Consider the following 27,297-nt stretch of genomic DNA (forward strand, 5'->3'; position numbering starts at 1 on the left):
AGAAGCCCATGGCTGGCCAGACCTGCATCAGTTCTTAGATCTGCCGCATCAACTGGTTCTCCACAGGGAATTAAATCCCAAGTCTCTTGGTCATACTCATTTAGTTCAGGACGCTTATTCAAGGGAAGAAGAGAACTCAGAGAGTGCAAACACCAACGGGAACGATAGTTAGGAGTGGGAATGGCACGGAAAAATACTTTTCTCTCCATTGTTTGTTGTCACGAGGGATGGAGGAATCAGTAAAAATACGGGTTTCCGGACCCAACTCACTCGCAATACATGTTCTTCTCGCAAAGTGTATGTAACCTCTCTCACGGGAAACTTTCAGAGTATGATAGTTTCTGAAGAGTTCTATAGAAGGGAGACGCCCCATTCTACGAATAAAAGCAAAAAAACTGTAAACCAATCTCCAACTGTTTGGAGTCGGTTGACAAGGACAGACATGGTAGTAGTCAAGCGGTGGCTCGAACTATGGGAAGCAAAGGAACTCTAAAACCGGACTCAAGATGGTCAAGGTAAACAGCAATAACTCCGGGCTCTGCATCATATGGACGTTCGGAGGGTTTGGGAACCCATACCTTAGCATCGGAGGGAAAGAGATAATCTTCCAAGTACGAAGACAGGTGCGATTTTTTAAGCTTACTTGGATACCACTCCGGACCAGCATATCTTGGATCTTTCTTCTCTACAGACATGTCTACATGTGTGTAAGGAACTATATCTTCATAATGAGCATAAAGAGCGGGTTTCTAGTCTAAGGGGACTTGATCAGACGACAAAATATTTAGGGTTTCCTCTGTTTGATCGGCAGTAGAAGGAGTATCGGGGTCGGTTTGAAGTCCTGGGTCTTGAAGGATTACTTGCGAGAATCCATGTCAAATGATAAAAGAGAAGAGTAAAGATTTGAAGAAAGTAAGAGCGATAAGAGCAATGAAAATGGCGGATGATTACAATTTGTTTTCAAATGAGCGAGAGCAAATCACAGCGGATGAATAAATAGAAGGACGACGTAAGGCGAAAGAGGAGGTGGGTTCTTGAAAAATTGGAGGGAAGTATAAGGCGTTTTAGATCAATGGATATATGTATTCGTACTCGACGCATGGAGTCAATCAGTTGATTTAAAAGCATTACCTCTGGACACGTGGATGATATCAAACGAAAGAAGAGAGATATGATAACCGCATGTTGGCAAAAATTTTAATTTATGATCAAATGGCGCAAAGGAGGAAAACGTCAAAGAAGACAAAAAGTAAAATTGAAGAGAGAGAACCAAAAAGTCTGACATACTAAGATTTGGCTGATCTTACAGAGATTTGTGGGCTGAGCACAGTAATCTATGGTTAGGGTTACGATGCACGGATCGACTCCCGATAAATTTACTGTTTATATTCATAAATGCAAATAAGTGATGGGTCACCCCATCACCAATTTTTCGACTTAATTATAAGGATTTTTTTTATTTTTGTTTTTTTGGGAAATTGACTTAATTAAAACAATTAAGTACGGAGGTTTCGATATTTAAAATATAATTAATTATGGAAATTACAGGGCGTTGATCAAGTAAAACCCTGCGAGGTGGAGGATATATTAAAAAGTCTGATATGTGGGGAAAATATTTTCTTAACAAAAACGAAATTTACAAGACGATGACGTGCACAACATTCTGGAATTACCTAATAGTTCTAGAAAAAACCTCCTGACCATACTCTCAGATAAGTTGAACCTGATCAGCATGGGGCCAACTTTGTCAATAAAATACCCCAACCTCGGTTCAACGTGATTCACTCCGGTCTAAATCTAAGATTATCGGTTTAATTCCATTATATAAAGCGAGTCTACGGGTCGGCCAACAGCTAAGAAGGCCAAAATAATGGTGGATGCTACTCAACCAACCATTAAAACACAAAAAGGATGTTATATTACAAATGACAATAGATTAATTGATAGAGAAAAAGGAACTAAGGGGCAAGATATATTAATATATCAGAAAAATACTGAAACAGACTTTTTTCTAAAACAAAAAATTTAACAAAGGACTTTCAATGTTTCTATTCAAAGTTAAACATCAAAGTTTTGGGTCCGCAGGAGTGTGGATATCATCTTTCTTGGATGCTGATTCATCGCTACAATCACCATCCTTACTTGAACATTCGGTTTCTTCCTCTTCAGAATCATTATCTTCATTGTGTTCTTCACTTTCTCCATTATCATCTGCAGAATCCTCAGAGTCAGGATGCTTCAAATTATTGAGATGAAAGAACTTACGAGAGGGAACAAACTCTGGAGGAAGCGATTTAAAATCAATGTTTGGACAGATCCTGAGTATCTGCGAAAAAATATTATCGAAACAGGACTTTCACTACGGTCTTGCGAACCTTAGGAAAGTTGGGTTGTCTCCTGCTTCTTCAACTGCAGAGGTAACAGAAGTTAGGAGAAGTTCATGATCATCCTTCATTCTTTTCTTCTCAAGTTCAAATTGCACTTCTGCTTCTTTTTTCTCTTCCTCAAATTTCGCAACCATGGAAGTCCTCTCTTTTACACTTTCTTTCCAAGCAACAGATAATTTTTGTAATTCCATACATACTTCATTGTAAGAAGTCCTCATATTGTCCTTCTCCAAGGACATCGACTCGAACCCAAAGTCAAATTGTCTTTACTGGATTTCCAGATCTTCTTTCTCCTTCAAAAGAGAATCAAATGCTTGTTGCAACAATTCATTTCTTCTTTCAAAGTTCAAATTCAATTTCTCCACTTCTTCTAATTTCATTTTCCATTCTGTTGTTTCTCTTTCAAAACCTTGGGACCAAGCAATTGCCCTTGCCAACTTAGCCTGAATTTCATCTCTTTCATAAGTGGCAAGTCTGGCCCTCTCCAATGCATTATTCTTCACATCTCAATCCGCAAGAAGTCTTCCTTATATTTCATTAACGAATCCTTTAAACCTGAAACTTCTTCTCTCAAAAAAGCAGTGGTTGTATCGGAAGAAATTTTAAAATCATATTCCAAAATATATATCTCGAACATAAATCCTTTCTCTCTCAAGCTGAAAGCGAGACTCAAATTTCCTTTATGACGATTTGAAACAATTCTTGAGCTCTCGTACCTGATCATTCAATTCAAAATTACGTTTTATCAAATTGTCATTTTCCAAAGACATAGATTTCTGTCTTTCCAAGACCTCAGCAAAAGCATTGAAAGCGGCACCAAAGCATCTGCGAGAAAAAGTGATAAAGACTTAGCAAACAATGGATAATGAAAGTAAATTTATCTTAACAATAACGATAATAGTTAACTTTTTACCCCCATGCATGTGTGTAAAGCCCATCGGCGAGACACGGCGGCGGTCTCTCTTTTGTCACGGGGTATTCTACCCTTGGTCCCCCATTCACGGGCAACTTCCCATTTCCAATTGGCACTATGATTTTCTTTCAAATCCCAAACAGGCTGAAAATGGTCACCGTCGGTCGGCAACACTTTGGGCATCTTCTAATTGGCCGGGGCCAATTGGGTGTGGGTTCACATCTTCAACCACATTATCGGGATTAACATCTTCAGCGGCGTCATTCGAATCTACTTGCATATCAACAATTTCAGCCGCAATGTTATCTTCATCATCATATCCATTAAGAGGATCAAGCGGCATATCAAATTCGGGGGGAGCAGGATGAACAAAATCTTCATCTGGCGAGCAATCCGTGCATTTTCTTCACCAATATTGTCAAAAAACGGGGGCAGCCAAAGCGGGATCATGTATAGGGGGAGCCAAATGAGGGGCGAGGCAAAGCGGGATCATTAATAGGGGGAGCAAAAAGGGCGAGGGCAAGCGGGGATCATTTATAGGGGGAGCAAAAACGAGGGGCGAGCAAATCGGGATCATGTATAGGGGAGCAAAAACACGGGGCAGGGCAAATCAGCATCATGTATAGGGGAGCAAAAACAGGCGGCAAATCATCATCATGTAAAGGGGAGCCAAAACGGCGGCAAATCATCATCTGAGGGGGCGGCGGGCCTTCGTGGCCGGGGGGGGGGGCGGAGTGTTATCATCAAACACCAGATCAGCCATTTCTTCAATAACATCACCTGCAGGATTAGCAAGAATTTCTTCTGCCATATTCTTCAAATTTTGAATGGAATAATCAGGTACTTCCTTACCTTGATATTCATTCTCAACCAGGACATTTGGGAGAACAGAAACATCATCGGGTAGCATGGGTGACATGGGAGGAGGAGTCTCTTCACCTACACATCGGGTGCTCTTCCGGCTCCGGGGAGGGGTTGACTTTTCTTCCTTTCTTTTCTTTGAAGTGATACCTTGTGGCACGAAGAGGGACCTGGTGAGTTCACTTTACATCTCGAGGCTTGTGGAGGTTCTTGAGGTTCTTGTTCGACACCGGGAGGGTTTTTACTTGACATCACTTTCACAATCTCAATATCGGGCATTTCTACATCAGCATTTTCTTGTACAATTTCTTCTTGTACCTGGTCTACCTTTTGCTGACCAGATGGACATTTTCTGTCAGCCTCTTCTTACCAACCTTTCTCTTGGTGGGATGACGAACAATAGAATGTTTTCTTTTCTTACCGACTTCACGGGTTTGGAATCACGCTTTTGTTCTTCACGAAGCAACCTTTCGGAGTTCATAAATGTTAGGGATTTGATAAACATCGGTCCACTGAAAAAAACAGTTTGTGAACAACGCAACAAAATTTATAGTATTAAAAAAAATTTAGAAGAAGAAGAGCGAAAAACCCTATCTTATGTACCTGGTAAGAGGTTGTGAGTTGCCAATCCGAGCATCGGTCTTCGGTTCTGTTGCATCAATGGGTATTCCGGACGGGATGAGGCTCCATGTTTCCCGATCATATGCACCGAGCGTAGGACGCTGGTTCCAAAGGACGAAGGGATTCCTTTGTATGGAAACACCATCGAGAGCGGTAATTGGGAATGGGGATGGAACAAAAAAAATACCTTTCTCTCCATTTCTTGTTGTCATGAGGAATAGAGTGCTCTGTGAAGATTTTGGTTGTGTCACCCAACTCAGCGGCAATACTATTTCTTCGAGCAAAATGGAGATAACCACGCTCACGGGAAACTTTGAGTCCGTGAAAATTTCTAAAAAGTTCGATAGATGGGGTGCGGGCCATTTGACGGATGAAGGCAAAGAAACAATAAACCAACTTCCAAGCTGTTGGGAGTAAGTTGAGAAGAGCAGACGGTAGTAGTCAAGTAAAGGCTGGACAATCGGAATCACGGGAACTCTAAATCCGAGAATCAAGGTGATGGAGGTAAATGGCAATAACGCCAGGGGCAAGCATTATATGGACGCACGAATGTTCGGGAACCCATAACTTGGCATTAGAAGGAAAATGGAAATCTTGACGGTAAGACAAAAGGTGAGATTCTTTGACCGTAGTTGGATACCATTCGGGTCCAGCAAGTCTGGGGTCCATCTTTGCTTTGGTGGTGTCCAACGGAACATATGGAGTTATTTCTTCGTCCACGACATACGGAGCGGGGCTATCAACATTAACATGTGAAGGCGCATTCACTTGTTCGGAGGTGCTTGGGGCTGATGAATTCATAGAGGGATCCATGAAGAAGAACAAGAAATGCAGCAACGAAGGTTCAGAAATTATGATAATGGAGTTGCGAGAGGAATGCAGTTTGCAGTTTGAGTATGAAGACCAAAACTGCGGGTTATGTGCCGAAGCGGATGACAGGGAATAAATAAATATGAAGATGAGGTGACATACTGAAAAGACTCTTGAAAACTGGAGGGAAATATGCGATGCTTCAGATCGACGGCTATAACTATTCGTAATCGATGCTTGGGGTTTATCGGTGGATTTGGAAACATTGCGACCAGACACGTGGATAAAATAAAAACGATTAAGGAGATCATTACAATCGTGCGATGGGAAGCAAATAATATTTATTGATCAAACAACGGAGAAGAAGATAACGTCAACGAAGCTGGACAGGTGCATTAATGAGGTGATTTGATTTGGGCCGGCTGACCTCAGAATTGGGATGATTACAAAACATTTGGGGCGGCTGACCACAAGAGGCATTATGTGCAAGATCGGCGTTAAATTGATGACAACCTGACAATCCGAATTCCAATACTTGTTTCAAAAATTAATGATTTCTGGAAATAATACGAAAGGTTAAAGGATAAAAAACTTGATGACGAAGATCAGCAATTTTGCAGTTGAACTTTAAAAGTCAAAAGTACAGAATGAACGGAACGGTTATGATTGAATTAAATCCAACTTCTATTGATTAATATTTCCGAAGTTGATATGAATTGAACTATACTGATGACCTAAAGTACTGAGGAATGGGAATTTTTCACAAACGGTACAAAATATAGAATATTCTGAAGTCATGTGAAGGAAAGTTTCAAACCTACTGACCAGACTCTCATAAAAGTTCAACCTAATCAGCTTGCTTGTGCGCTCATGCTGTCACTAAAATATGGTCATCTCGGTTATTCCCATTACACACAGATCAAGCAGCATTGATCTGTCTCAGACCTCCAGCCCGTCAACCTAATTCAAACTTCCAAAAATATAAGAAACAACATCCAACCTACTCAAAATAAATAATTTCAAAAGCAAATACGTGCTTCAAAAAGAATAATTAAATCATACCAACATTTGTTTATTGAGACAAAGTTCTCTACTACATCAGCTGTAAAACGATTTGGTAAAGTACTGAATGTAATGTGGCAACCTTGAAATCCACCAACTCACGGTATGACACATCGGACTTGAGAAACAGACAATAGAAGTAGCAATATACTTGATAGTCGAAACTAGTCTGTCTGATGAAACATAATCATTCTGTTTCAAGTACCTTCATAACGGTGATGGGCGATTCCACTATCTGATCAGTCTGATGAAACGGAATCATTCCGTTTAAAATAGTTTGGAAACGAGAACCATTCAATTTTACCAAGTTTGCCTAAACGTAATCGCAATCATACATAAAAAACCTTCATATCTTCATAATTTTTTGGTAAATTAGAATAACAACTGTACATACCAACTCTTTACGTGAAGAATTTTTGTATTGGAAACCCCAAATAAAAACTAAAAAACATCCCATAATTGACCAACCAATCACTCTTATGCACACTAAAATTTCCAAACGAAGAATTACAATAATGTGTATGGTCTATCATTGTTTTATACAAATTTCAAGGGAATAAACAATGTTTCAATATGAATGTCATGTTTCAATTATTTGTTTCATCGATTGTAATGTCATATGAAAGGTTGATATGACAAATAAAAGAATTGGATGTCCAGAGCATCATATATAGAAGCTGTGGTTCAGCAAATTGTTGATACCTTAATGTTCACTACACCAGCAAAATATTAATCACCGTGACTTGAAGCCTGACAAATGCCTGTTCCTGAATGAAATCCACAATTCGCCTTTGAAGATTATGGACTTTGGTTTCAGTTTGTCGATGACTTCACTGACCCAATTGTTGGAACGTTTGCTTCAATTGATTATGTCTCACCAGAGACTTCATCACGTCAGAATTCCACTTTCCCTCCTTTCTGGGTAATGTCTGCAAAATTCATGTGAAATATAGTCGATATTCATGCACAGACTAAAATTTAAATACATTAATAAACTTAAAAGGAATCCTAAATGATTCCTTAATGAATATTAATTGATAGTTTACAATTATAAAGAAGAATACGATGCGGATTAAAACACATAAAACCATGAGCTTTCTTTATATATATATATATATATATATATCAACCATATGAATTTCAAAGGTTACCATTTTTCAGATCACACCAACCGCTGTCTTGTTCCGGGAGATGTTTATTTCATGCTGAATGGGATTAGACCTATTTAGGTTCTAATCTTACATTTATTTGTGTCTTCCAATATCTATTTTATAAACACAGAAGTACAAAAGATGGATCAGTTGAGATGACGATTGATAGGGGGATTATCCATATATGGTTTCAAGAAATAAATGTAAAATTAAAGGAAAAAGAAGGTTCTTAAGACTCTGATGCAAAGGAAAACATCAGTCAAGCATCAGTATTTGTCAAAAATACTTGATTTAATGAAATGAAGTCTGTGAACAACCACCCCCGTATACCTAAACCGAGAAACACCTAAAATCCATCCATATTAGATAAAAAAAACTATTATATGGTGATCCATCGGATGCACCCGATGGATAAATAAAACATGCATTCTATAAAAAGAAGTCATTTACAGCAATAACTACAAACATTAATGTGTAAAGACAGAAAAAACCAGAAATGCATCCAAAATGCATTTGTGCATGTTGCATGATTATCACTGATGTAAATACACCACCGACACAACGAGAATGTCTTGTTCTAGGTGCTTGGGCGAGGAGCGGTAAGTGAAGATTGTTAAGTAAGTCACAAACAAAATGCAAGTGGTTTATTGTCAAACTATTCTGGTTAGCACAGGTTCTTATTGTTCCTAAAGCTCTAGACCTCGAAGACAGATATGCCTTTGGTTAGTGTCTAATCTTCAGCTCTGCTGATATCCCACTGTCTAGCCTCTTCACTGATTGGTGAGAGTTAATCCAAGAATCTCTAATTTGTCAAGGTCACCCCGAAAGCAAATAAATCATAAATTTCTCTTTGAAAATTGAAGAGGCAACAAATAGTCATTAAAACCTCAAACATATAACAACTTAAATTACAATAATCTACAAGGGCACAGAATTAAGGATATTGTATCAACTCATATTCGAAAGATAATAAATCCAAACACATCATGACATGTCATCAAACAAAAGAAGTTGGAACCACTCACCTGGCAAGCCTAGCATACTCTTCATAATTTTCAAGTAACATCTTGCTAGCCTGTGCATTCAAAGCTGATTAGAAATGGCTCAATCAATAAACACCCGACAACCCTGTAAGAATAAAGAGAAACCACCATCGAGAAAAATACCGGATGGGATTTTGAAATGAACCAGACCCTGTAAATGCTGACTTAGAGAAATCTTAAATCACTCATTGCAGCCAAAACTAAGTTACTGATTCAGAAAATTGACTTTCAGTTTTACATGGTAGAGGACAAATGGATTATTTCACAATTCATGAACTGTTGAAACTTTTAAGTCTAATGAACAAAACACAGCTCACTACTCCAAACCTACATAAGCATTTATAAAGGATAGCGATGCCTATCCATATGGTGTCCAGGATTATGCTCAAAATCTTCTACTCTTCTTGCTCGAACCTCCCATTCCCACTGTTCCTCTTGCTCCTCTTGCTTCTCTTCTTCCCGTAACAGGGCAATCAAATAAACAACCAAGACACCAAAGAAACATTCAAAATCTTTTGCTCAATAAAATACCAAAGCTGGTTGAAACAATGATAACAGAACAAAACAGAACCAACAAGGAAAACTACCTTGAAGGTTTCCTTAGTCTTTTCATAATCTTCCTTCAGCTCTTGTGCCCTATCAATGTAAGGCTTCTTCTCCTTAAGAACCAATGAACCATGAAAATGTTAACTGAAGAATACAAGCAAGAAAATATAAACAGAAACAAATATAGTACTTTTGACAAAGAGGATATGATTATTTACTCACATCATCAGTCATAGATTTCCATTTAGCTCCACCTTCTTTTACAACCTTTCTTATTTGATTTACAACAAATGTCAGTAAAGTTAAAATCAGAAATCCACAAGACAAACACATAAAAAAAGGAAACGAACATTTTAATTAAGTAATAAATAGATAAATATTACCGATTTATTTCCATTTGGGTTCTCTTCCTTCAATGATTCATCCTGTAACCAAACTATACTATTAAAAGCCATCAAAATCAATAAGACAGAAACAATGGCAGGGAAAAGGATAGAGACATACATAAAAACGAAGAAGACACCAGGATGGCGCTTAGGCTTAGGAGCTTTTAGGTTTTTACTTTCCTAACAGATTCGGTCTTCTTTCCCTTTGATTTGGACGACACAGATATCCTCTTCTTTTCTGCTGGCTTCTTCACTTCTGTAGCTTTTTCTATGATACGCACCTCTGAAGGAAACGGAGAAGACCAATCAGAAAAAGATCAAATGCTAGAAAAATGAAAGCAAATACACCAACGTACTCATCGATAAACAGAGCAACCATATAATAGGAACATAGACATGCCAAACGTCATCTTGATTTTTGACTCAATGCTACATTCGTTCATATCAATAAGCGCCACCAACTAATATGTAATTTCCTCCATAGAACCTGACCAAAGAATGATGGATTTATTAATAAAGCCAGAAGGTAGAAGAGCCCGAAGCCACACAAGAATAAAAACAAGCAGATACAGAGCATTACTCCTGGTGCAGTGCCACTCATTTCAGTTGCAGGCTTTTGAGGGCCCGTCTTTATCTCTCTCCTCTCGTCTTCTCATCATCTTTGTCTTCCACACCTCCTCTTCGGCTGCTTCTCTGCAATCATCACAAACGAAATATCTGGAATCCCTGTTCAGACTTCTGCTTTTCTATCCTTTCAGACAAATAGCTTTGTGGTACAATGGAATGGGTGAAAATTTACATATATCTTCAAACCAAGAAAAAGCTTGGAGATTCTAAAACCATGAACATGCAAGTTCGCCTTCGTCGAGCTGAAAGCCCCAAGTTCGTCTTCGTCTTCGTCTTCTCCTTCTGCAAGTTCGTCCAAAATTTCTCCTCTCCAAGTTCGCCTTCGTCGAGCTGAAAGCCCCAAGTTCGTCTTCGTCTTCGTCTTCTCCTTCTGCAAGTTAGTCCAAAATTTCTCCTCTCCAAGTTCGCCTTCGTCAAGCTGCAACCCCCAAGTTCGTCTTCGTCTTCGTCTTCGTCTTCGTCTTCTCCTTCTCCTTCTTCCTTCGCAAGTTCGCCTTCGTCAAGCTGCAAGCCCCAAGTTCGTCTTTGTCTTCGTCTTCTCCCTCTGCAAGTTCGTCCAAAATTTCTCCTCTGCAAGTTCGTGTTTAGAGTTGTCAGGCTTTTGATTTTGAAATGAAACAGATGCTTCTCCAAGATGCGATCAACGAAGCGAGTTCATTCTCAAGATGAGCAACTGTTTTCGATCAACGGAAGCGAGTTCGTTCTCAAGAGCGAGAGGGCTTGCTGTTCTTCTCCAGATTTTCAGAGCTCCAAATCGTAAAATGAGTTGGGCGAGGTGATTGCCATGGGTTTTGGGTATTTTCAAAACATTTTGAAAAGCAAAATTGAACCACGCTCCTTTTGGTTTTTGAATTCGTATATACGAACTTGGGGTATTTTGTGTTTTTAAAACGTATTAACTAAACTTGTATGAAATACCAATACTTCAGTTACATAAACCACTCGAACCACCCAACTCGAACCGGTTTAGCGTCATTGGACCGACCCGTTCCCAAAAAGCTGCTTTTACAGGTTGTTTAGATTATTTTAATGGAAGAACAGGGGGGGGATGCCCCCCCCCCCCCCCCCCCCCCAACCCCCCCCCCCCCCCCCACACACACACCACACCCCCCCAACAAAAAAAAAGAGAAGGAAGGAAGAAAAGATATTTAATTCCTTCACAAACAAAAAAGCGCCCCACCCCCCCCCCCCCCCCCCCCGGGGGTTGGGGTGGGGGGTGGGGTTTTGCCTCCTCCCCCCCCACACACACCACCCCACATTTTAAGGGGCGCCCCCCCCCCGGGGTTGTAAACTAGATCATAAATGCTTATAGGTGGGCCTCCTTCCTAAATGTATGGTAGAGGGGTATGAGCGTAGTACTATCCTCTAATCCGACAAATAGGAGGATCCGTACTCGGGCACCAAAGCAGATGTACATTGAAAATTCTCTACCTGTTATGGTAGAAGTTTGTGCTCCCCTCACACCTCCCCACCACACATTAGGAAAGAACCTACCTTTGAATTTTAATAAGAAAAAATAGAGATGGGCCCCACTCCTAATGTGTGGTGAAGAAATGGAAGGAAAATACAAACCTCTAGCTGTCACAGTAGAAGATCTAGACTCATTATATAAGGGTTAGGATATACTAACACCCCTAATAAAATAATATTTCTCTATATGATGGTAAAAGCTTATGGTGGGGTACACCAATGGTATGTAATATAGGGGCTGATTAGACCTACTTCAATATGGGACACAAGATAAAACCTAGAGGTTACTTTTGTGTGTGTGAAAAAAAAAAAAAAAAAAAACCTAGGTTACTTTGATCCATATTCAATGTGTTTATTGGATCAAGTTCTTCTACTGACAAGTTTTGTTTTTTGGATTTGAGGTTCACCCAGACAGCTTATATGCACTTAACGTATATGAGTACTGCCACTGGTGTCATTACTTGAACTGCGTCCCCACTTTAAGATGGACTTGTGGAAGCAACTGACACTCTGTTCTTGCCTTTGGTCGCTGCCATTGGATTTATGGTTTGAAGACATCGGGTTGCTTTTCTTCCTGTTCCAACCTCCCTATCATTCTATCCCGGAATGTTGCACATAGAAGGTGGTTATATTACAATAGATAGATGTTGAAAATTCCTGCTAGTTTCCACATATGTAAACACAATAATAAAGATGAATCCATGGTGTGTATATTTTGACATTTTAATCGAATAGCATTCGTGATTCTTTATTTTCTTGTTCTGTGACATTTGTTCTTGTTCATTTATTTTACGAGTTGTAAGAGTTGTAAAGATCTTAAGTTGGGTTTAAAGGTTGTCCATTTGAAGGGGAAAAAAGTAAAGGAGTTCGGACTCATGAGACCTAAATGAGAGGATGGGAAATAAAAGTTAAAAAAATTTTCCAAAAAAAACATACCCGGTGGGACTCGAACCCACAATCGCCTGATTAGAAGTCAGACGCCTTATCCATTAGGCCACGGGTACTGATGCTCTTGCAACTATTTTCCCCCATTGTAGAAGGAAGCCCATCCAGCCATAACTATTCTTACAACATTGCTGCACCTCTTTCCAAAAGACAACGGTCGAATCTTCTCTCCCTTTGTTCTGTTCTTAAGCCTTTGAAGTTGTAAAGTATTATCTCTATAATAGATAAGTTTGTTGACATACCACTGAGCCTTTTTTTTTTTTAGGAAAATTTTCAGCTCCACTCAATGAGTTATCCCTTAATATTATTGTCATAGCTTGAGTTATCCAATTTATCAATCTGACCTCAATTACTAACACTTTTAATCTCAGTTAGTTTTTATTTATCCATTTTTAATATTATGCCTATATTCCAAGGGAAGTAGATATTTGTGTGAGAATAGAGGTGTAGAGGAAGACAAAGATGAGTCGAACGTAGGGTTTTTCCTTCAAGGGTATTCTTGTCTTTTTAAAAAAATTAACTTTCTTACATCAACAATTAACTTTAATTTCCTAGCGAGCATATTTTGAGTCTAATTGATAAATTGAATAACTCAACAATAATATATATATATATATATATATATATATATATATATATATATATATATATATATATATATATATATATATATATATATATATATATTATTTTTAGGAAAAGGGTGGAGCCAAAATTCCATTTTTATTAACATAATGACACGGAACCCATAATATGCGGATGCTACTAAATCAGCTGCTTTCATTTTTTCTTGTAGTACTAACTATTAACATTTGTTTTCCGGTGCTTGTTGCATAAAAAACAAAATCACAAACTTCGGATGCATGAAAATACTCTTTTACCACTTCTCATGTATAAGTTTCTGTAAGTCTATTTCTTAGAAACCCCTCTCTTGATTGTTTTTAGGAATCCACTTAACTAATGCATCACGAACAATTGAGTGGATACAACTAAACTTTACAACTTTCTAGGGGAACCACTAGAGTGTCAAGATAATTCTATCCAATGTTATTTTAAACTTAAATTCAATTCCTAGAAGTGTAACTAAAAATATGTAACATAATTCACAAAATATTTCACTTCAGAGAAGTCATGAAAAATATTATTAGTTGAAAACTTTTTCAATCTTTGTATTTTCATGGAAAAGAAAATCAAAAGAATTTAACATACAAAATTTAACGTCAAAACAAACAAAGCTTATGTGTTACAAGATGGGTTAATCTGGCAACTGGGGAAAGGAAACAAAGTTCCAATCTGGGGTGCCAACTGGATTCCTTCTTTACCGCAGTTTAGGATTTCAATGCCCAAGCCTACAAGGTGTGATAATAAATTTGTTGATGAGATCATTGACCCAGTGACTAAAACGTGGAAAACATCACTAATGCAAGAGCTTTTCAGCCCGATTGAAGTTGAGGCCATCCAAAAAATTATTTTGCCGTTGAATGCTTGTGAGGATAGGATGGTTTGGGGTGCAGCTAAGAATGGAGTTTTTTCTACCCGATCAGCATATCATCTCCTTCTTAATCGTAGAGATGCTCAAATGGCATATATGCCTTCATCCTCAAGGCGACATAGGTGGGAGAGTATCAAGAAGGGGGAATGGAAGAGACTTTGGAAATGCAACACATTGCCTAAAATTCAAAATTTCATGTGGAGAGTCTGTGCAGAAGGTATTGCTTCAGCAGAAAATCTATTGAGAAGGCAGATCAAGGTGGAACCATTATGCAAATGGTGCGGTCAAGTAGAGGAAACAAGCAGCCATGTATTGTTTCAATGCCACTTCTCTAGAGCAGTCTGGGTGGGTAGCGGTCTGGAGTTTCTATTACAAACAACAACTGAAATATCTCTACCAGGAATATTGGAGGCTTGGAAAACTCTTCATTTTACATCTAAGCAGCACAGTAAAGAAATCTTATGTCAATTCTCCTTTGTATGCTGACACCTTTGGTTACACAGAAATGATCTACAGTTTAATGGAGAAAAGAAGACACCGCTGGAAGTTGTAGTAAAAGCGGAGAAGGCCTTCCATGAATTCTGGAATTGTAATGGAGGAGCTGCGAAGAATTGCTTGAACACTAACCAAGAAGCTGTAGAACCAACTCAAGATTTGGAAATGTGCTCTATTTACTGTGATACTGCAGGTTGTCCAGAATCGGGGGTAGGAGGTGCTCGTTTTGGAGTTTGGAACATGGGCGAACTAAGAGCAGCATGTTCTACACCCTGCTCATTGCCATCTATATTTGCCGGTGAAGCTTTAGCGATTAGGGAGGCATTGTGCTGGGCTAAGGAAAATCGGTGGATTAAGGTTAACATCTATACTGACTGTCTAGGCCTTCAGCAATATCTGGCCGGCATCAGTATTGATCCACCCTCCTTGACAGCTGCTACCGTACTTGAAGATGTATTGTCTTTGAAAGACAGTTTTACTTCTTGTAGGTTCCTTTTTATTTCAAGAGATGGGAATGAATGTGCCCATTCTCTTGCTCGGAGGGCTTTGGCCGTTTCTAGGCGGACCTTTTGGCCTATTTCCTCTCCAGAAGCTGGGGTTTTTCTTGTCCAGCCTTCTGAGTCTTTTCCTAGTTTTCTGGAATGAAAGGATTTTCACCAAAAAAAAAAGAACAAAAAAAACAAACAAAGCTTATGGAAATACCTTCATCAATGAGAATTGATACTTGAATTGAACTATGTAGTTCTTTCCTTTCATGTAATATGGAATTTGTTGGAATATGGCTCTTTGAGCATGAGTGAATGAAACTATTCATTAAAGAGATTTTGTGAAAATAAGTGCATTAAATAAATTATGGACAATTGGGTATTTCAAATCCTAATGACAGTTCATGCATAAAATGTTAATGAACATTCGTGCTTCTAATTTTCCAGCATTGTTCATGAATGGAGAGTTATGAGACTTTCATTTCCAAATGAACTTCTCATTTCCCTAGCTTGGTTATAAATGACCAAAACTCTTCGTTTCTCAAACTTGATTCATTAAGAACCAAAACTCTTTGTTTCCAAGTTTGGTTGTAAACGACAAGAACTTTTTGTTTTCCCAAGCTGTTAATAAGATATGGTAATATAGTATGTTCATTGTACCAACCAAAGACCTTCACTATAAATTGGGATCCCCCCTTGATGAAGATAAGTAATTTCTTTTGGGTTTTTCTTTTTTTTTTTTTTTTTTTTTTTTTTTTCTTTTTTTCTTTTTTTTTTCTTTTTTTTTTCTTTTTTTTTTCTTTTTTGATTTTAGAGGTGTATTAAGTTTGCTTTGAAAGTCTTCTTAATGTTTTGTGAATCTTGTTAATGGTTTGAGAATCTTGTCGATTTAAATTTTACGCTGTCAGAAGGAAGACACATATAAAGTTCATCGTGGTAGTCTACTTTGTGCTAAGTATATCGTTGTTCATCGTTGTATCCTGGGAGAAAGACGTCCGTTGAATTTTCAAGCATATATACTCCGGAAGGGACAATCTATTTTAAGAAAAACGTTTAACGTGTCTTGAAGATTCTTCCTATTTTTCTTATTGCCTCGATAGTTTTTCTTCATTCTTTTCCTTTTGGCTCAGGTTTTGTTTACATGTCTTTTCAATTTTAAGTTAATTATTTATTCGTTTTTTTTTTTTTAATATCTTCAATTTGGCCAACAAAATTTGTATTTAGAAAATTCAATGTTCTTTTAGATTTTTAGTCTCTTTCGAATGTGATTGCTTGGCTTACTTCCTCTTGTTGGTTGTTTGAACTTCGTGCTTCTCTTCCTCACTAGTCTAACTCAATAAATTGGCTTTTCTACCCCGCGACCAAAAAAAAAAAAAACACTACTCTTCACATAGTAAAGAATATCATTAACTCTATCATGTTATATACTTTTTCACTTCAAAAGATCTTTTAATATCTTTTTTCCCCCGCTTGGGAGTAGGGAATTCATGAGAGAAAACAACGAATAGAATGTGGAAAAAAGTAGATTTGTAAAAACCTGTGGGCGTCATTATTCTATCACCATCAAACCTTATCCAACTTTAATAGAGTCAGCTCTATAAATTATTGCCTTCCAATTAGTTTGTTTGAGGCCAAACTAAATACCAGGACCAAGCTATACATATCCTTTCTCACCACTTCTCTTGAAATAATATTAATTCTGCCCCTATCTTTTCTGATTCCTTAAATATCACTTTTTCGTATAGAGATATTTACAAACCTCCGTTGAACATGATCATACCACCTCAGACGACTTTCTCATAGCTTATTACTTATCAGAACTGTAAACCAACTCTAATACAATCGTCTCTTATCTTATTATTCCTTGTTTTATCACCCAAGAAAAGAAATCGCGCATGGACCTATAGATCCTACACCCTCATCAAAAATAAATTTTAGTGAACAAGAACTGTTAATTCTAAACCGCATACTGGCATCCATAATAGAGTTCACCTGATAATATCATTTAATGGAGAGATACAAGAGAGATGGCCATTGAATCATTTTCTTTGCTTAGACTAAATCTAGTATACAATTGGATTCCAAAGTTACCTAATCTTTCACCACCTTACATCTCACAACTAACTTCTTCATTTCCTTTCCGTTGCAACAGACAATTCAGCAGAACTTACAAGAAATAAATAAGAAGACATCTGCATTTTCTTTAATGCGCGAGGTTAACCTCCTGGAAGGGTCTCCCACAAAATAAAAAACTCATATGCTGTGGATTAAGAGGCTGAAGGTAGAGTCCATAATGTCTTCGTTGCTACAAGAATCATCTCCCTTCCTGTCGATTCTGGTTCTGGTTCATGAATAGTGGTTCTCCATCTTACTGCAAGTGCAATGCGAACCACCTTCTCAATGATATCAGGAGAATCTCGAACAAGAACTATTCCTTCTGGGCGCAGCATCCGATCCATCTCCATGATGAGATCAACAAGATTACACCTGTGACCAAGAGAACATGAAGCAAATCCAAACAATAAATTGCATTTGAAGGAAAGACGCGCATCCACGGTGTCTCCTTTTGGAGAACTCCAATACATATGACTTGACTTCATCTGTATATAATACAGTACTACTACTGATCAAGGAAAAATTCAATCATAACCCGGGCACCGTCCACTCAATCCCGTGGACTGTGGACAAACCCTTTAGAAATTAAAATGAAATTTTGAAATATAGATGTCAAATTACGAGGGGGTTCCATATGTCAGAAGAATCAGAGTGTTGGGTTTGAGATGATACATGCAATAGGAGCACTAACTGGAGGCATCCAACGAAATTGGAATGGTTTGATCTGGATTTATAGATGAATTGCTCTTGCAGTTAATTAAAAGGATCTCTTAGTAATTAGCATAATGGAAAGGAGCCAGATCCTTAGAAGGCACCTCACAGCAAGAAGGTATGCAAGATTTTTACTGCCCCAATGGTTAGTGAATTGCAGTGTCATGGCAATGGCATAAAACTTTATTTGTCTTGTTTGCAAAGTTTGGATGCTACTGCAATTAGTCTAACAAGGTGTGCAATCTGGTTATTCAATCTCAAACTTCAAATTCTGAGGATATTTGCCCAAAAATTGCTCCTGCGTTTTCGAGGGACAGTATTTCTTTTATTACAAAGAAAAATACAAGACACATGAAACCTCATGATCAAAAATATTGAAGGCATTCATTTAAGTTTATTGCGCAAATTCAGGTAGAAAACAGCGTTGAGACTGAATTCAACATCTGCTACATATTCTTGGAATTAAGGCAACAATCAACACAGATATTCTTAATTGCCTGTAGGCATTCCTGAAAACAAGAGTCATGCTACTAGAATATTTCATCAACAAAGAATATGGTACTAACTTATGGATTCTTTTCCCAAAACGCCATTGATTCTATAGATTCAAGTCCAAATTGCCAAAAACTATTATGCATAAATGCTCCACACCATCATCTCATTTGAGGTATTTGAGCAATCATATATGGACAATACCAACACCTGAATCCCCTCTACATTCTCTCACGTATTTGTTGCATTACAAGAATGAAATCTAACGAAGACATATCAATTGTTTGCTCTAGCTTTGATTTGTATTGAGTCCTCCAAATGATCTTCAAGGTCTTAGAATTGGCTATTGAACCAATGTTCCATAATCATTCCATTGCCTGGTTACTGCTTTTTTTGTTTTGTTTTTTTCTTTTCCGTAAGAGGGGTGCGGGGGGCGGGGAAGGAATTCACGCTCTCTGGTATAAACAACCTCTAGATAAACCAAAGAATTGATCATTTATGGCATGGTTAATCAAATCACTTAGGTAATTTTAATTCTGAACGGTCTCTAATTTACTATTTATGATGTCCAAACTGATAAATTCACTTTATTAAACATATCAAAATCATTGTGCATACCAAATGTATCATACAGAGAAAATTTAATGCACACAAAAAGACGATGTTGTAAAATTCAATACCTGTTTTTGCTGGAACCAAAATGTCTTAATAGTGAGTTGATATGGGATACATGTATGAAATCATATAAGTTCGAGGATATGTTGAAAAAGGTTCACACCTGTCAACACAAATCATATAACTATTAGCAGTCGTTAATGTCTATAACTAATGAAGTTTCCTAGTTTTAGCAGGGAAATAGCAACATATATAATGGTTTTTTGTCGGAAAGAGTAGCTTAAACATCCTTATATTAATAAACAAGGTATTTAAACTGCATTCTATTCCTCAAAATTTCGCAATCACTAGGACTCATATCCGTTCAGTCATTTATTTCTTGAGGTCTGGCTAGTAACTATGCAGAAAATGCAGCTCGCTTGACAAATTTTGAATGCTTTGGACTAGGAGATATCAAGTAGTCGAGCCCGAAGGTTTGGAAATGAACCCAATGGTAGTGGATGACCCTACTGATGACTCGATCACTCTCCTAGAGTTTAAGAGGAGAGATAAGGTCAATCACGAAGGGATTGAAAAGCGATTTTGGCACGCCCGGAAATCGATGAAAGAGAATCCAAATAACGAGGTAAATATACCCAAACATAGATACTTAGAAGATTTTTCTTTCAAGCAGAAAATCACCAGAATCGGACCTTGGTTGAGGGTCAACCAAAGGCAGGTCAATCGAATTGGTTGACAGGGTCGGGTTGATCACCCATCCCAAGTTTCAGGGTAATTTTGGAAAATTGGGTTTAAAACCCTATTTTATGACTCCACTCACATTTGAATGCATTTTCTAATGCTAGAGTGGGGTTGAGGCTTGGAGAGGAGGAGAAAGCAAGAGAGATTCCGGATTCCATCTGTGACACCTAGCCCAAATCTAGCCCGAAGACCCGATCTGTTTTGGGTGAAGTAGGGTTTGTTTAATGTTGACTTTGAAGTTTGACTGTGATTTTAGTTTTACTATCTTTTAAAATCTTAGGAAGCCATGTCAGACCTTTCCCTTAGAGTTAATCCAATGTCCTAAAATGAGGAAGATGTCTTTGTGGGCCATCTCAGTAGAAGAGATGGTGTTTGACCCAAAACCCATGGATACTGATGATGGTGTTTCCTTATGGAAACCTTATTTGATTTGGAGTTGAACTACTCATTGATAATGAAGAACTTGGTTGATGGACCTAAAGCCTAGTTGGACCTGGTTTAAAGACATTCCCTCCCTACTAGGTAAGTAGTATGATGTGTTGAAAGAAGCCCATCCAAAAATATTGAAGTTTGGCCCATTAAATCCCTATTTTTGAACAAGCTGTCCAAGCAGTGGCATTTTGGTAATTTTCTGTTTTGAAGGTTTTTAAAAGTTTTATTTCTTTTAATTTCGTGGTAAGCTATCCCATTATGTTTCTAAACCTCTTGATAGCGTGGGATCGACCGTTGAACTTCCTCTTTGGCGACCAATCAACCAACAGGGGCAGTTTGGTCAGTTTGATGAAATCCTAGTAATTCTTGAACTCTTTGTGCTATTTAAAAGGGGGGAACTCCATGTTTTTCACTCTCAATCTGTTCTAAGCCTTTGGAGAACGTGGGAAGATCCCTAGAACCTCTCATTCGAAGCCAAGGAAGATCCTCAAGCATCTGTTCAGATTTCTTCATCGGTTTCTCTTCTAAAATGTTGGTATTCAATTCGTTTCTTCTTTATTTCATTCTTTCTTCTTTACTTCTGATCTTCTGATGATGAGAGGGGTATTACACTACTGTAATGACCTCTTGTCTAATTCTTTTAGCTCTAGAGTGAATCCCCCAATTCACTCTATGTTCTTGAAGCCATATGGCGATGATTCTTGAATTGGACTCCACCAAAGATCTTGATGATACTTTCCCTGAATTTTCTACCTATCTTTATGATTGTGGGAAGGTCTCATACTATTACCATGACCTTCCCTTGTGTCCTCATGATTGAGGAGTTGATCCCTGATATTCCTTGGATCATTGGAAACCAAAAAGGGAGAGATTTTGAGGGGAAATTCTTGGGTAACCTTCATGAGAGGGTAACCAATTGGGAACCCTTTTATGTCTGTTAATTCATCGGACCTACCCCAAAACCTTTCGTGATTGTAAATTCTTTGCCCTAAGGGTGAATCTTTATTCTCCTTAGTCTTTCCGTGGGATACACGGATTCTTGTTAGTAAATCCCTAATTATATGATTTGAATTTCTTTCATTTCACTTTAATTGAGAACCTTATTTTCTCTCATTGGTAGACCCTTCCTAATTCCATTCTTTATTTTGAAATACTAATGAGATGTTCCTTTATCTATCTTGGGTTGTTTTTGTGAGAGTTAATTATGGGTAACTCTCATGAGAGGTAACCATATATGAGACCCTAATGTTCTTTTATCTATTGGAAACTCCCCAACACCTTTTTAGATTGTGCATTCTTTGTTTCTCTTTCTCTAGGGTGAATCTTGATTCCCCCTAGCCTTTCCATGAGAGCCATAGTTTATGTTTGATGAAATCCTAACCCCTTTATTATTGACTTATTGAGATTCATTTTCGGACTAAGATCTCCCCCATGTCTTCATTTGGGTTAGGTTGTACTTGGTCTTCAACCCCATGAGCAAAGCACCCTTGTATAGCAATATACATGAGGGCGGTTGCTAGTGGCGGTCGATTGAACCAAGCGACCACCTGGAGCGACCGCCCGGTCTGTTTTCGGGGTTTTGCCCTATATTTCCCCCTGTTCGTTATAAATAGCATCCCTCGCCCTATTAACGCATTATTATGTTCGGGATTGCTATTTTGGGCGATTAGGCGGCTGTGGAAACGTGCGGGATTCAGGTCTGAAGTGTTGTTAATGTTATGGAACCTTTTCTCTTCTATTCTTGGTGATTCTGGTTAAGGTAATGAATCTCCATCTGCAATTCTCTTCTTTTTAACCTCTAATTGATATGAACCCATCCCCTTTTTGTTAGTGGTTACCCAATTGATTTGTTGTACTCCCTTTCCAATGTTCTTGATGAGATCCTGTCCAGAAACGAATCCCTGCATTCGTTAATGGATAGATCCAATCAAGGGTGAGTTTCTTGGGTAATCCATTTGCGATGATTGTTAGTTTTCCCTTCACCTATTGTCTTTGGGAGTGTTAGATTCGAGACTTAGGCCATGATCACTCGAAATCCGGATTGAAAACCGGTGATCAGAAGCCTGAGTTTCGGATTGAAACTCTCTGTTTTTGGGGCGGTCACTAGTGGCGGTCGCTCAACCTAAGCGACCGGCTCAAGCGACCGGCCGGTTTCCAGTGTCTGTGTAAGTTTGATTTTGGATTTGTTTTGACTCTTGACTCTTATATATTCTTGTAACCCTATGCCTAGGTGTTCTCTGTTTCAAGTAAAAGTCTTATAATAGTTTCTGGAATTCAAGTTAGAGGAATTTTACATAACTACAGGTAAGGACATGCATTCTTATTTATATGCAATTACATATACATGATGATTCTGTTGTTCTATTTACTATTCTTTGATCATGTAACTTGCTGTAATTGTATAAAGCATGTGAATCTTATTGTACACTTGTTGTTTGTGGTATTCCTTGATGTACTTCATCTTTCATGATATTGCACAACTGTTCATGGTATGATAAAGAGTGATGTAGTGTAGTTGTGATGGAAGGGGTATTCCATTGGGATATCTTAGCTTGGGATATCAAAAGGCTGTGGAATGGGACACATGCCTGCTGATGTCTCCAGCACTATCATGATTACTGGATGACATACTTATGAGTGTCTAGAATTGCATGGCTAGGTACCCTACATGCTATTACCCTTTCAGCAGGGGAATTGAAGCCAGGTGACCCGTGACTATGTTTCATCCTATAGCGGTAACCAGTCCGTGCGGAGACTCAGTGGTCCACTGTTGGTCATGTAATGGTAGGGTTGCATATGTTAGGGTTGGGCTCATGGACGTCCAAGGAACAGACCGGGTGTCGTGAGGAGTCATGAGAGCATCCGCCCCAATAATATGTGGATGACCATAGGGTTAAGGAGTGGAGTCTAATAGCGGTAGCCAGTCCGTGAGGGTTCTCACTCCTAGGTTGCGAAGGATACTGAACCGAGTTGGTCGGTGCCATAGGGGAAGTATCTGGACTCCATATAGAATGTTACCATTATGACTTGCATTGGATTAAAAACCCCGACATGCGCCAGTACTCATTGCCAATGGTTGTGGTGAGAGAGTGTTGACTTAACCCCCAGCCATGGTTTGAGAGCCAGTGTGGACTTTCCCTTTTTGCCCAGGATCCTTATAGAGGTAACCAGTCCTTGCCGGATCAGAGTGATGAAACTTACCCAGAGGAGAACTGGTGTATATCTTAAAGCATGTCAGCTAATAGAGACTTGCATAGTTAGATCTTAGTAGCATTCATATTTCTGCATACCATCCATATCATTTCATTTGTGCATTCGTGGATTGTATTGACATATATATGAGAATTGCTTGTTCCTTACTGAGTTCGTTGGAACTCATTCCTTTCATTGTATGTATTATATAAACTGTACAGATGGTTGCACAATGTCGGAAGTTGGAGATGATTCATATGAAAGAGCTTTATCGTATGAAGCTGATGTGAGACAAACAGTGGTACACGAACTTGCAGAGCATGAAGCCTCCTGAAGATGCGTGTGTGCACTTTTAGCACCATTGATGGCCGACGGAGGCGATTGCCAGGGATTTTGATGATCGTATGGAGAAAGATTGGAGGACATCTTTATTTGCTAAGTTAGAAAACTAGTTTTCAGATTTATAAAAGAAAACCAGAAAGAAGATTATTTAGTTATTTATTTTTGCTTCCGCTAAACTTGATATTACTTTTTATTCTTGATTTTCCCTCTTTCGTTCGTTCTTGGATATTTATTGGAGTTTTTGGACTCTTGTAACCTTTTTATTGATTATTGCACTATTCTTGCTCTTGATTATATGTATTTGTATTTATTATTATTGATAGACTAAAACCGTGGATCCTGTGACGGATCACACCCACGGGTTGTCGGGCGGGTAACCGGGACCCGGCGGAGTCCCGGCGGGCGGGGTGTGACACCATCCACACTGCATCACTTCGAAACCTGAATCATCGTGGAAATGTTGAGAAAGGTGAGTGTTTTTCAACGTCTCTTCTCTAAACCTAGGTTAATGGTGTTTTCTTCATAGTTGAATGTTAGAACTTAGTGGTTGGAGTTAATAGGTTGTATTGAATGCCTTACTATACTCTCATTTATGCTTTTCATTGTTTTGAGAGTTGTTTATGCAATTCGTTGCGAATGATTTCGTGTTGAACCTCTTAGAGATGCCCATAGGTACTAGCGAGAGTCGAATTTGGGATTTTTTGTTTGAAGGCTAGTTGGGATGAATTGTGGGTACTTTTAGGACCCTATTACTATTAATTAGAAGACCCCAAAGTCTTGCTTCGATCCAATTTCGAATTGGTGGTGAAATATGAATTTCACCGAAACTAGGTTGAGGATAGGGGTTCCGGCCTCAACCGGTCTTGTAAGCCTATGCAATTGGCCATTCAACCAGTTGTGTTTGGGAAGTGTAATATGGACCATTTTTGAACCCCAAGTGATCCCTAATTAATACTTACTCTTCTCTTATATAATTAGGGTTATTTGGAGCATAATTACCTACTCTTGAATGTTATTTGTGGGATTGGAGGGCAAAATCAATTTGAAAGTTGAAGAATACACTAACCATGTCTTGTATGTTTAATATTGTTATTTCAATTTCATTATTGATATCTTGCTTTATTTTAATATCTATTATCATGTGATTGTGTGTGACTTTGCGCAAATGAAAGGTATGAATGTATGGGTGATTCTTTTCTTTTCTTTTCAAATCTTATATTGATGATATGAGGATGAATGAGAATGAATGGGATTGGTTACCCTAGTGATGTTATATGAATGTGCATTTAGACTTAGGTACATGAATGCTAGGTCTAGAAGTGTTGGGCTAGATGACCCCATGAGTAATACTACCCTTCCAGTAGGGGTATTGAGGCAGGTTAACCTGTAATGTCAGTGGCTGGGTCTTCTGGGTGTCAAGCAGACTCATTGTCATCATAGAATGGTAGAGTTGCATTGCTCAAGACTGGTAACCAACCCATGAGAGGACATAGAGAGCATCCTATCCATTATATATGGATGACCACTGGGTTAAGGAATGAGATCCAATAGATGCCTACCGTTGAGGATACCATTCATAGGTGGGAAGGTTGTTGAACCAAAAGGGCACTAGGCATGAGGGGAGATATTTGGACCATATGTAGTATGAGACCGTATGACTATGTATTGGGCCTAGAGTTGCTTTTGACACATGTCAAATCTCATGCTAAACGGTGATGCGAGAGAGTGATGACTTACACTCCAACCATGGCTTGACATGACTTTACCCAACAACCACGGAGAACCCAATAGATGTCTCTCGTTGAGGGAGAATGATTGGGACCACCCAGAGGAGATTGGTGTTTAACTTAATGCGTGTGTACCATAAAGACTTCATGATAGAATTAGATGCATAACACCATAACCATTCATTTACCATATTATTGTCATTAATTATATTACAAATGTGTGATGTGGGAATTGTGAACAAATGCATGACATGATTGTTTAGTTGACCTCACTGAGTTCTATGGAACTCATTCCTTTATATGTGTATGTTTCTTGATTATTCTACAGGTTATGAGGACCCAATCAAATGGAGTATCTGTTGTTGGTAAATTATCATGAGGGAGCAATTGGAGAAGAAGTGGATGCGCTTAACGCTTCATGCCCGTCCCATATTAGGATTGCTCTTATGGAGTTGGCTTTCAGTAGAGAAGTTCTTAGATTACTTCCACTGCAAACAAACTACTCTTTTCTTTCAAATTCTGGTGTTTGTGTTTTATTAACGTTAGACATGGATGATTGCAAACTTTAATATTTTATATTAACATTTAAACATGATTTATTATTGTCCTTGGATTACGCTATATCATATGTGTCACATCCTCCCAGCCGCTACCTTAACTGGCATACCCGAGAGTGTGATCCACAGCCCGAAGATCAGGTATCAAGTAATCAACCTCCCACATAAACAATAACATAATCATGAACAATAATAATCGATGTGTGAAAGATAAACCATAGATCCAAATAAGGAAAGAATGAATCATATATAAATCAGAGTACTAAATATAATCAGAGTGTCTAAATCAAATAAGTAAAGTGAGGCGAAATCCCACTCTACAACCAGCGGAAATGTAGTTCTAAAAGAGAAGAAACAGAATGAAATCTAATCCCAATAGCAGGTACAATAGGTAACTAAATTGTTCTCAATCTTATAGACAATATCCCTATAAGTATAAATCTCATAAATGGCACAAGGGCGCTTCCACTCTATGGTCGGACTAAGCATCGTACGGAGCATAACTACTCGCGGAATCTTCAGTGTAATTGTCGTAACCGCAATCACTTTCCTGGAGATATGCCTCTTCTCCTTGCGCTTCTTCATACGAGCAATCATGATACTCAGAACCTGTAGAGTAGTCTAACAAACATTGTACAAAAGGAATGAGTTTCAAAGAAACTCAGTAAAGCAGTTAAATCCATAATAACATAAATGGCAGGATTACAAAACAAACATAAATGCAATATGGTATGAGACAAACAATGAATGTATGAATCTAAATCTATGTATGCTGGTCTCTAATGGCAGACATGCTTTAAGTCATAGCACCGTACTTCTTTAGGAAAGTCTCATTCACTCATCATCAGTTGGTAATGGGTCCTTCATCCCTCAGGATATTCCATGGCTGGGGTATAGGTCACCACTCTCTCACATCACCATTGGTCTAAGTACCGGCGCATGTCAAGGTTAAAGCCTAACCAAATGCAAGTCTTCTACTCAGCTACATCAAGTCAGATCCAGATACGTCCATTCCTCGCCCCTAGCGATCCTTTCCGGTATCCTTCACACTAGAGTCCTCATAGTCCCTGACTACGGAC

At 38.5% G+C, this 27,297-nt stretch overlaps 1 non-coding gene across 1 annotated transcript; it reads right to left on the reverse strand.

The window, feature by feature from the left end:
• Positions 1 to 12,808: 12,808 nt before the first annotated feature.
• On the reverse strand, positions 12,809 to 12,881 carry TRNAR-UCU (transfer RNA arginine (anticodon UCU)). The gene has a single exon. It is a non-coding gene; the product is annotated as a tRNA-Arg (tRNA).
• Positions 12,882 to 27,297: the final 14,416 nt, after the last annotated feature.

This window comes from Hakea prostrata, chromosome 1 (genome assembly GCF_041222555.1).
Source record: "Hakea prostrata isolate BN-2017 chromosome 1, UWA_Hpros_2, whole genome shotgun sequence".
NCBI lineage: Eukaryota > Viridiplantae > Streptophyta > Magnoliopsida > Proteales > Proteaceae > Hakea > Hakea prostrata.